General features: G+C 45.9%; 1 pseudogene; it reads right to left on the bottom strand.

Moving 5' to 3' along the window:
- Positions 1 to 12368, bottom strand: part of LOC124033952 — a 243101-nt pseudogene that overhangs the window by 132900 nt on the left and 97833 nt on the right.

Below are 12368 nucleotides of genomic sequence, written 5' to 3'. Positions count from 1 at the left end.
AGTTTCTTATTCCACATCCCACTGGGCACAGACAGTTGAACGTAATTTACATTAAATGACATGGGAAACAAAGTTGATTCAACCAGTGTCTTCCCAGCGGGATTCCAATCTCATCTGAATGCAACACAGTGAAAGAAACTGTTCCCACTTTCCACTGCTGACAGAAAGAAAGAGGGAGAGATGGAAAAAGAGAGAGAGAGAGAGGGGGATAATAAATGGGAGAGAGGAAAGACAAGTGAGCAGAACGTTTAAAGAGAACGAGAGGAGAGAAAAGGAGAGGAAATGTGAAAAATGTAAAAGAGAATAGAGTTGAGGCAGAGGAAACGAGAAAGAATAGGAATGAAGGAGAAAGGGAATAGTGAAGAAAGAATCAAATAAGAGAGTGACGAGGGAGAGAAAATGAAAACATGTGAAAGGCATAAAGGACACGTCTGGGAAGAAGGGAGCGAGAACGGGAACAGGGGGGAGAGGAAGGTTGAAATAGGCAAACGCTGAATATAAGAATCTTGTGAAACACCTATATACAACAGGCTAGGGCCAACAGAGGAGGGATTTTGAGTCACTCAGCAGAGCTCTAATTGATGGATCTCATTGTGCTGCTGGGACTCTATTTTTAGCTACAGATACACAGGCAGACACATTTACTATTTATTTCCCACTCCATTGAACTCTGCCCCAAGACTTCATCAATTAATTGGCAACGTTGGTAGAGACACCTATATTCCGTTTCTGGGACCCATACGGGAATTGGACCCACAACCATGGTATTGGGAGCACCATGTTCTGATCCACTGAGCCATCCTCTGCGTGTGTCTTTTCCTTCTCTCCAATTGGAAGACAATTAGAAGACAATTAGACAAGTTCAACTTTTTCTGTCCAACCTCACTGAAGGCCAGAGTAATTAAAAGGGCCACTGAAGTGCCTGTGGAGGGCCATCGAGGATCCGAGGACTGCCTTACATCAAAACGCTCCTTTGTGACTCAGACGTGACTCATGCGGGACTCTCATTGGAATCGATAATGTCAGCTGCACTGCCTTCTGTGTATTCAAGCAATTACATATTATCTCTGCAGGACACACGCAGAATACCTAGCCAACCCATGGACATATATGCAACTTTGTAAGATGTCTGAAACTGTGTCAAACACACAACTATGTAGCCTAGTAAGACTCAACCCATTCCCTTGAGCACTTTGCTTTTCAGATGCAGATTACAGGAGAGGAGTCAAGTAGAGGAGTCAGGTACAGTAGAGGAAGCCACTTCCCACTATTGAGATGCATCCTTGGTATTACTTGGGACATTGAAACATGTGTTTTTCACACTGCCATCTCTGACCCAGGTTTCACCTGCTGATAAGAACACTTCCCCACAGCAGCACATGAAAGAAGTCTGAGATGGTACACATTCTCTCTCTCCATCTGAACCGACATCATAATATGAGAGCATTAAGCTGAATGTAGGAGGAACGTTGGAGGACATTATAAAGCCATTAGCTAACAGGCAGAATATGACCCAGGATATGTTGGATAAACTAGGTAGCCCACGATGGAAGTAAACCCACGGCACTGATATGTCAGAACTACGGTCATGCTTTTGGATGAGAGGATGTATTTACGGGTCTCACCTGGAAGGGACTCTGGCTGTTGTAGTTCTTCACCTCTTTGTTGGCTCCACGGACCAGCAGCACCCTGGCACAGTTATCCTGAGAAAATACAGGGAAGAACGGGACTCTGAGGAGCGGCTCTGAGTTTCACAAAGACTAGACAGAACACTTGTGCAGTAACCCGAATAGTCCAGAAGCCAGTTTTCGATTATTTGAACTAGCAGTAAACAAGTAGACTGGAAAAAAAGCAACATAGGTGAGCGCAGCCCCCAACTTAAAAAAAAAATGAGAGAGAGAGAGAGAGAGAGAGAGAGAGAGAGAGAGAGAGAGAGAGAGAGAGAGAGAGAGAGAGAGAGAGAGAGAGAGAGAGAGAGAGAATAAAATAGATATTGACAGACACACAGCTACCTGTATGAAGGGAGATTATGTGTGAAGGAAAGGAAAAAAGCTGTTGAACAGAAAGAGTGTGAAAGAGAGAAAGAGAGAGACAGTTACAGGGCCTGAATGTGCAGCACAACTCGCCCACAGAGTGCTCAACCACGCATGAACAGTGTTGTATACAGAAACACGAACATTAACACACACACAAAGACACACACACACAATCAATTCTGTACTCATGCCAGTTTGCAAAGTAACTAACATGAAGGATGTGAATTCTGGCATTTGTAGAGTGCATAATATGCTCTCTATATTTTTGACACGTTCAACAAACTAACAATCCCATGTATTGGCATTTTACACCCTCCATTTGCATTGAAGCTTATTTGGAAATAGAAATGGATGACGTGTAAACCCCCCTCTCTCTCTTCACTCTGACCCCTCCCCCCAACTCTAATTGTAGCCCTGTCACAGGATAATACGACTTGAAGGTTTAAATACCAGGAGAACAGTGTATGTGTACAGACACTAAACTACCGAACATTAGGAGACGTGGGGATTCCGCCCTCAACCATTTGCAGAAAAATCCCGAAATCTGAAAGGGATGAAGAGGAAGAGAGAGAGAGGAAGAGATAGAGAGGAGGATAGATACAAGACATGATAGAAGAGTGTGTTCAAACATTTGTTCGTTCCTTGTGCTGTTCATTCGTTCCTTCCTTGTGCTGTTCATTCGTTCCTTCCTTGTGCTGTTCATTCGTTCCTTCCTTGTGCTGTTCATTCGTTCCTTCCTTGTGCTGTTCATTCGTTCCTCCCTTGTGCTGTTCATTCGTTCCTTCCTTGTGCTGTTCATTCATTCCTTCCTTGTGCTGTTCATTCGTTCCTTCCTTGTGCTGTTCATTCTTTCCTCCCTTGTGCTGTTCATTCTTTCCTTCCTTGTGCTGTTCATTCATTTGTTCCTTGTGCTGTTCATTATTTCCTTCCTTGTGCTGTTCATTCATTTGTTCCTTGTGCTGTTCATTCTTTCCTTCCTTGTGCTGTTCATTCGTTTGTTCCTTGTGCTGTTCATTCTTTCCTTCCTTGTGCTGTTCATTCTTTCCTCCCTTGTGCTGTTCATTCTTTCCTCCCTTGTGCTGTTCATTCTTTCCTTCCTTGTGCTGTTCATTCTTTCCTCCCTTGTGCTGTTCATTCTTTCCTTCCTTGTGCTGTTCATTCGTTTGTTCCTTGTGCTGTTCATTCTTTCCTTCCTTGTGCTGTTCATTCATTTGTTCCTTGTGCTGTTCATTCTTTCCTTCCTTGTGCTGTTCATTCGTTTGTTCCTTGTGCTGTTCATTCTTTCCTTCCTTGTGCTGTTCATTCTTTCCTCCCTTGTGCTGTTCATTCTTTCCTTCCTTGTGCTGTTCATTCTTTCCTTCCTTGTGCTGTTTATTCTTTCCTTCCTTGTGCTGTTCATTCGTTTGTTCCTTGTGCTGTTCATTCTTTCCTTCCTTGTGCTGTTCATTCATTTGTTCCTTGTGCTTTACTACTAAATGCAAAGTAAATTGTATCGGTATATGTCTTATCTATCCAGTGCAGCTGGGACAGAGGTCGGTTGTAAGTGAATGTACTAATGTCCTCTATGTTTTTAGTGTCCGCAACATCTATTCTATTCTATTCTATTCTATTCTAGGCCCTAGTGCTAATTGAGTCAGATGATTCTGAATAAGGATGTAGTGGGAGAGTTGAGAAACAAGTGGGTTGAGATGTGAAAAGCTTTTCAAGCAAGAGGGGGGTCAGGACTCAAATGCATTTAAGAAATGCTATGATGTACGATGTGGTGTTCAATAGAACACATTTAGCTAATGAACGTGTGCAAATCTGGGGTCTCATTGAGTCTAGAGTAGGAGAGCTGAATGGTGGGATTGAGAGACAGACTTAACCCCTTGCCACTCATTCTCCACCCTTACTCATGATCCTCTCCTCCAATTTCTCTTAATTGCGGAAAATAATTATGTTAACGAGAATAACTGCCGTTTAATTGTAGATATACTTCAAACTCATACGAACGGAACGAGAAGCAGGTGTGTGTGTGTGTGTGTGTGTCTAAGGTCAATGATGAGTGGTGATGTGTTCAGTTCATTCGCTCATACACTTAACAGACTTTAACACAAGTAGAATAGGTTAACAGAGAGACATCAGGGAAAACCTCCAGGCCTACACAATCAAACCAGATGGGAGAAGGGCAGTTATACTTGTATTGTCATGTTTGTCATTTATTATCATGTCTCGTCCCTGTGCTCCCCATTCTATTCGTTTCCCTCTGCTGGTCTTATTAGGTTCTTTCCCTCTTTCTATCCCTCTCTCTCCCCCTCCCTCTCTCACTCTCTCGCTCTCTCTTCTCTCTGTCGTTCCGTTCCTGCTCCCAGCTGTTCCTATTCCCCTAATCATCATTTGGTCTTCCCACACCTGTTCCCGATCCTTTCCCCTGATTGGAGTCCCTACTTATTCCTTTGTGTTCCGTTCCTGTCCTGTCGGTTCCTTGTTTAGTATTCACCGTGCTGTGATTGTGTTTCGCCCTGTCCTGTCGTGTTTTTTACCTTCATCAGATGCTGCGTGTGAGCAGGTGTCTCTGTCAACTACGGCCTGCGCCTACCCGAAGCGACCTGCAGTCTGTGGCCGCTTCTCCTGTTATTTCCCTCTACAGACTAGAGGATGTCTGTTATTCCCTGTTTGGACTTGAATAAACTCTGTTTCTGTTAAGTCGCTTTTGGGTCCTCTTTCACCTGCATGACAGAAGGAACCGACCAAGGAATGGACCCAGCGACTTCAGACGCTCGTTACACTGCCGTCGAGATCCAAGGAGCCATGCTCGGCAGACACGAGCAGGAATTGTCTGCTGCTCGCCATGCCGTGGAGAACCTGGCCGCTCAGGTTTCCGACCTCTCTGGACAGTTCCAGAGTCTACGTCTCGTGCCACCTGTTACTTCCTGGCCTGCCGAGCCTCCAGAACCTAGGGTTAATAACCCACCTTGCTACTCCGGGCAGCCCACTGAGTGCCGCTCCTTTCTCACGCAGTGTGAGATTGTGTTCTCTCTCCAACCCAACACATACTCTAGAGAGAGAGCTCGGGTTGCTTACGTCATTTCACTCCTTACTGGCCGGGCTCGAGAATGGGGCACAGCTATCTGGGAGGCAAGGGCTGATTGCTCTAACAAGTTCCAGAACTTTAAAGAGGAGATGATTCGGGTTTTTGACCGTTCAGTTTTTGGTAGGGAGGCTTCTAGGGCCCTGGCTTCCTTATGCCAAGGTGAACGGTCCATAACGGATTATTCTATTGAGTTTCGCACTCTTGCTGCCTCTAGTGAGTGGAACGAGCCGGCGCTGCTCGCTCGTTTTCTGGAGGGACTCCACGCAGTGGTTAAGGATGAGATTCTCTCCCGGAGGTTCCTTCAGATGTGGACTCTTTGATTGCTCTCGCCATCCGCATAGAACGACGGGTAGATCTTCGTCACCGGGCTCGTGGAAGAGAGCTCGCATCAACGGTGTTTCCCTGCTCCGCATCGCAACCATCTCCCTCCTCTGGCTTTGAGACTGAGCCCATGCAGCTGGGAGGGATTCGCATCTCGACTAAGGAGAGGGAACGGAGGATCACCAACCGCCTGTGCCTCTATTGCGGAGTTGCTGGACATTTTGTTAATTCATGTCCAGTAAGAGGCCAGAGCCCATCAGTAAGCGGAGGGCTACTGGTGAGCGCTACTACTCAGTTCTCTTCATCTAGATCTTGTACTACTATGTCGGTCCATCTACGCTGGACCGGTTCGGGTGCTACATGCAGTGCCTTGATTGACTCTGGGGCTGAGGGTTGTTTCATGGACGAAGCATGGGTTCGGAAACATAACATTCCTTTCAGACCGTTAGACAAGCCTACGCCCATGTTTGCCTTAGATGGTAGTCATCTTCCCAGTATCAAATTTGAGACACTACCTTTAACTCTCACAGTATCTGGTAACCACAGTGAGACTATTTCTTTTTTGATTTTCCGTTCACCGTTTACACCTGTTGTTTTGGGTCATCCCTGGCTAGTATGTCATAATCCTTCTATTAATTGGTCTAGTAATTCTATCCTATCCTGGAACGTTTCTTGTCATGTGAAGTGTTTAATGTCTGCCATCCCTCCCGTTTCTTCTCTCCCTACTTCTCAGGAGGAACCTGGCGATTTGACAGGAGTGCCGGAGGAATATCATGATCTGCGCACGGTCTTCAGTCGGTCCCGAGCCAACTCCCTTCCTCCTCACCGGTCGTATGATTGTAGTATTGATCTCCTTCCAGGGACCACTCCTCCTCGAGGTAGACTATACTCTCTGTCGGCTCCCGAACGTAAGGCTCTCGAGGATTATTTGTCTGTGTCTCTTGACGCCGGTACCATAGTGCCTTCTTCTTCTCCGGCCGGGGCGGGGTTCTTTTTGTTAAGAAGAAGGACGGTACTCTGCGCCCCTGCGTGGATTATCGAGGGCTGAATGACATAACGGTTAAGAATCGTTATCCGCTTCCCTTATGTCATCAGCCTTCGAGATTCTGCAGGGAGCCAGGTGCTTTACTAAGTTGGACCTTCGTAACGCTTACCATCTCGTGCGCATCAGAGAGGGGGACGAGTGGAAAACGGCGTTTAACACTCCGTTAGGGCATTTTGAGTACCGGGTTCTGCCGTTCGGTCTCGCCAATGCGCCAGCTGTTTTTCAGGCATTAGTTAATGATGTTCTGAGAGACATGCTGAACATCTTTGTTTTTGTCTATCTTGACGATATCCTGATTTTTTCTCCGTCACTCGAGATTCATGTTCAGCACGTTCGACGTGTTCTACAGCGCCTTTTAGAGAATTGTCTCTACGTAAAGGCTGAGAAGTGCTCTTTTCATGTCTCCTCCGTTACTTTTCTCGGTTCCGTTATTTCCGCTGAAGGCATTCAGATGGATTCCGCTAAGGTCCAAGCTGTCAGTGATTGGCCCGTTCCAAGGTCACGTGTCGAGTTGCAGCGCTTTTTTAGGTTTCGCTAATTTCTATCGGCGTTTCATTCGTAATTTCGGTCAAGTTGCTGCCCCTCTCACAGCTCTTACTTCTGTCAAGACGTGTTTTAAGTGGTCCGGTTCCGCCCAGGGAGCTTTTGATCTTCTAAAAGAACGTTTTACGTCCGCTCCTATCCTCGTTACTCCTGACGTCACTAGACAATTCATTGTCGAGGTTGACGCTTCAGAGGTAGGCGTGGGAGCCATTCTATCCCAGCGCTTCCAGTCTGACGATAAGGTTCATCCTTGCGCTTATTTTTCTCATCGCCTGTCGCCATCTGAGCGCAACTATGATGTGGGTAACCGTGAACTGCTCGCCATCCGCTTAGCCCTAGGCGAATGGCGACAGTGGTTGGAGGGGCGACCGTTCCTTTTGTCGTTTGGACAGACCATAAGAACCTTGAGTACATCCGTTCTGCCAAACGACTTAATGCCCGTCAAGCTCGTTGGGCGTTGTTTTTCGCTCGTTTCGAGTTTGTGATTTCTTACCGTCCGGGTAGCAAGAACACCAAGCCTGATGCCTTATCCCGTCTGTTTAGTTCTTCTGTGGCTTCTACTGATCCCGAGGGGATTCTTCCTTATGGGCGTGTTGTCGGGTTAACAGTCTGGGAATTGAAAGACAGGTTAAGCAAGCACTCACGCACACTGCGCGCCGCGCGCTTGTCCTAGTAACCTCCTTTTTCGTTCCTGTTTCCACTCGTCTGGCTGTTCTTCAGTGGGCTCACTCTGCCAAGTTAGCTGGTCATCCCGGTGTTCGAGGCACTCTTGCGTCTATTCGCCAGCGCTTTTGGTGGCCGACTCAGGAGCGTGACACGCGCCGTTTCGTGGCTGCTTGTTCGGACTGCGCGCAGACTAAGTCGGGTAACTCTCCTCCTGCCGGTCGTCTCAGACCGCTCCCCATTCCTTCTCGACCATGGTCTCACATCGCCTTAGACTTCATTACCGGTCTGCCTTTGTCTGCGGGGAAGACTGTGATTCTTACGGTTGTCGATAGGTTCTCTAAGGCGGCACATTTCATTCCCCTCGCTAAACTTCCTTCCGCTAAGGAGACGGCACAAATCATTATTGAGAATGTATTCAGAATTCATGGCCTCCCGTTAGACGCCGTTTCAGACAGAGGCCCGCAATTCACGTCACAGTTTTGGAGGAGTTCTGTCGTTTGATTGGTGCGTCCGTCAGTCTCTCTTCCGGGTTTCATCCCCAGTCTAACGGTCAAGCAGAGAGGGCCAATCAGACGATTGGTCGCATACTACGCAGCCTTTCTTTCAGAAACCCTGCGTCTTGGGCAGAACAGCTCCCTGGGCAGAATACGCTCACAATTCGCTTCCTTCGTCTGCTACCGGGTTATCTCCGTTTCAGAGTAGTCTGGGTTACCAGCCTCCTCTGTTCTCATCCCAGCTTGCCGAGTCCAGCGTTCCCTCCGCTCAAGCGTTTGTCCAACGTTGTGAGCGCACCTGGAGGAGGGTGAGGTCTGCACTTTGCCGTTACAGGGCACAGACGGTGAGAGCCGCCAATAAACGCAGGATTAAGAGTCCAAGGTATTGTTGCGGCCAGAGAGTGTGGCTTTCCACTCGCAACCTTCCTCTTACGACAGCTTCTCGTAAGTTGACTCCGCGGTTCATTGGTCCGTTCCGTGTCTCCCAGGTCGTCAATCCTGTCGCTGTGCGACTGCTTCTTCCGCGACATCTTCGTCGCGTCCATCCTGTCTTCCATGTCTCCTGTGTTAAGCCCTTTCTTCGCACCCCGTTCGTCTTCCCTCCCCCCTCCCGTCCTTGTCGAGAGCGCACCTATTTACAAGGTACATAAGATCATGGACATGCGTTCTCGGGACGGGGTCACCAATACTTAGTGGATTGGGAGGGTTACGGTCCTGAGGAGAGGAGTTGGGTTCCGTCTCGGGACGTGCTGGACCGTTCACTCATCGATGATTTCCTCCGTTGCCGCCAGGATTCCTCCTCGAGTGCGCCAGGAGGCGCTCGGTGAGTGGGGGTACTGTCATGTTTGTCATTTATTATCATGTCTCGTCCCTGTGCTCCCCATTCTATTCGTTTCCCTCTGCTGGTCTTATTAGGTTCTTTCCCTCTTTCTATCCCTCTCTCTCCCCCTCCCTCTCTCACTCTCTCGCTCTCTCTTCTCTCTGTCGTTCCGTTCCTGCTCCCAGCTGTTCCTATTCCCCTAATCATCATTTGGTCTTCCCACACCTGTTCCCGATCCTTTCCCTGATTGGAGTCCCTACTTATTCCTTTGTGTTCCGTTCCTGTCCTGTCGGTTCCTTGTTTAGTATTCACCGTGCTGTGATTGTGTTTCGCCCTGTCCTGTCGTGTTTTTACCTTCATCAGATGCTGCGTGTGAGCAGGTGTCTCTGTCAACTACGGCCTGCGCCTACCCGGCGACCTGCAGTCTGTGGCCGCTTCTCCTGTTATTCCCCTCTACAGACTAGAGGATGTCTGTTATTCCCTGTTTGGACTTGAATAAACTCTGTTTCTGTTAAGTCGCTTTTGGGTCCTCTTTCACCTGCATGACATGTATGAACAAACAAACACACACACACCTCACCTGGTTGTAGAGAGCACAGATGTGCAGCGCTGTGTTCCCTGAGGCATTCTGTGCGCTCATGTCCGCCCCGTAGAACAGCAGATGCTCCAGGTGCTGGACATAGCCATTCCGACAAGCCTGTACAAGACGCACACACGCACGCACGCACGCACACACACACACACACACACACACACACACACACACACACACACACACACACACACACACACACACACACACACACACACACACACACACACACACACACACACACACACACACACACACACACACACACACACACACACACACAGAAAACAATAAATGTTTATTATAATTGCTATATTTATTATACAGTGACTAGTGAAAGTCTACACACCGCTTTCACAGTTGTGACATTCTAAATCTAAAAAAGGATTACATTACTTTTTTCCCCCCTCCTACAGATCTACACAACCTGCTGCACATTTTTAATTTGAAAGAAAAAGTATCGAACATTTAAAATGAACGCGTATGTCTTCACACCCCAGACTTAATACTTGGTGCAATCACTTTGTCAGCAATTACAACTGTAAATCATTTTTAGAATCATTCTACCAGCTCAAGACAACTCTTAGGACAACATATATCCATTGTTTTTGGCAAAATTGCTCAAGCTCAGAAAAATTTGGTTGGGAATTATGGATTGACAGCAATATTCAGACCTTGTCTCAGATTTTCAAGCATATTTAAAGTCAGGACTGAGGCTGGACCTATTGGGAGCACTCCACACCTATTGAAAAGCCATTATGTGTGTTCATTAATATTTGTGTAATTGTCCCACTGAAAAATAAAACTATATCGCAGGGTTAGGTATTCAGAAGACTGAGGCAGGTTTTCCTTTCACATTTTACCTGGACTTTCTCCTTTCATAATTATTTCTATCCTGACAAACTCCCCAGGCCCTGCTGGTGACAAGCATACCCATAAAATTATGTTGCCACCACCAAAAATTGTGTTAAACCAGATAAAATGATATTTTACAGTAAGCAAATTGACAACAGACTTTCAGCACGCTTATAGGGAAGGACATTCAACAAGCACAGCACTTACACAAATGACTGATGATTGGCTGAGAGAAATTGATAATAAAAAGATTGTGAGGGTTGATTTAAAATGATCGATCATAGTCTGCTGCTGGAAAGATGTATGTGTTATGGCTTTACATCCCCTGCTATATTGTGGATAAAGAGTTACCTGTCTAAAAGAACACAGAGGGTGTTCTTGAATGGAAGTCTCTCCAACATAATCCAGGTAGAATCAGGAATTAGCCAGGGCAGCTGTTTAGGCCCCTTACTTTTTTTCAATCTTTACTAACGACATGCCACTTGTTTTCAGTAAAGTCAGTGCGTCTATGTATGCAGATGACTCAACACTACACACATCAGCTACCACAGCAACTGAAATGACTACAACACTTAACTTCTTGGTGACAGGGGGCTGTATTTTCACGTCCGGATTAAATGCATGCCCAAAATACAACTGCCTGCTACTCATCCCCAGAAGATAAGATATGCATATTATTAGTATATTTGGATAGAAAACACTCTGAGGTTTCTAAAACTGTTTGAATCATGTCTGTGAGTATAACATAATTTATTTAGCAGGCGAAACCCCGAGGACAAACCATTCAGATTTGTTTTTTGAGGTAACTCTCTGTGCAATGAGATTTCATTGGGAATCCAGATTTCTAAGGGACCTTCTTGGAGTTAATTTCGCTTCCACTGGATGTCAACAGTCTTTAGAAATTGGTTGAGGTTTTTCCTTTGCGTAATGAAGAAGTACGGCCATCTTGAACGAGGGTAACTTGAAGTGTACTGTTAGATAGAGGCGCTTGACCAGAAAGCTAGCTACAGTTTGTTTTCCTCCTGTATTGAACACAGATCATCCCGTCTTCAATTTGATTGATTATTTACGTTAAAAAAATACCTTGTTGTATTACAAAAGTAGAAATGTTTGGGCAAAGTTTACAGATAACTTTTGAGATATTTTGTAGTCACGTTGCGCAAGTTGGAACCAGTGTTTTTCTGGATCAAACGGGCAAAATAAATGGACATTTTAGATATATATTGACGGAATTAATCGAACAAAAGGACCATTTGTGATGTTTATGGGACATATTGGAGTGCCAACCAAATAAACTCGTCAAAGGTAAGGCATGAATTATATTTTTATTGCTGCATTTTGTGTTGCGCCTTTAGGCTATCCTCAGATAATAGCATCATTTGCTTTCGCCGAAAATCCTTTTTGAAATCGGACATGTTGGCTGGATTCACAAGTGTAGCATTAATTTGCTATCTTGCATGTGTGATTTAATGAAAGTTAGATTTTTATAGTAATTTATTTGAATTGGGCGCTCTGCATTTTCCCTGGCTTTTAGCCAGGTGGGACGCTACCGACCCACATATCCCAGATAGGTTAACAAAGAACTGCAGTTAGTTTCAGAATGGGTGGCAAGGAATAAGTTAGTCCTAAATAGTTCAAAAACTAAAAGCATTGTATTTGGAACAAATCAGTCCCTAAACCCTAAACCCCAACTAAATCTTGTAATTAATAATGTGGAAATTGAGCACGTTGAGGTGACTAAACTGCTTGGAGTAACCCTGGATTATAAACTGTAATGGCTAAAGTATATTGATACAAGAGTAGCTTGGATGGGGAGAAGTCTGTCCATAATAAAGTGCTGCTCTGCCTTCTTAACAATGCTATCAACAATGCAGGTCCAACAGGCCCTAGTTTTGTCGCACCTGGACTACTGTTCAGTAGTGT

This window comes from Oncorhynchus gorbuscha, linkage group LG04, assembly GCF_021184085.1.
Source record: "Oncorhynchus gorbuscha isolate QuinsamMale2020 ecotype Even-year linkage group LG04, OgorEven_v1.0, whole genome shotgun sequence".
Classification (NCBI taxonomy): Eukaryota; Metazoa; Chordata; class Actinopteri; order Salmoniformes; family Salmonidae; genus Oncorhynchus; species Oncorhynchus gorbuscha.
This window is presented reverse-complemented; position numbering and strand designations above follow the sequence as displayed.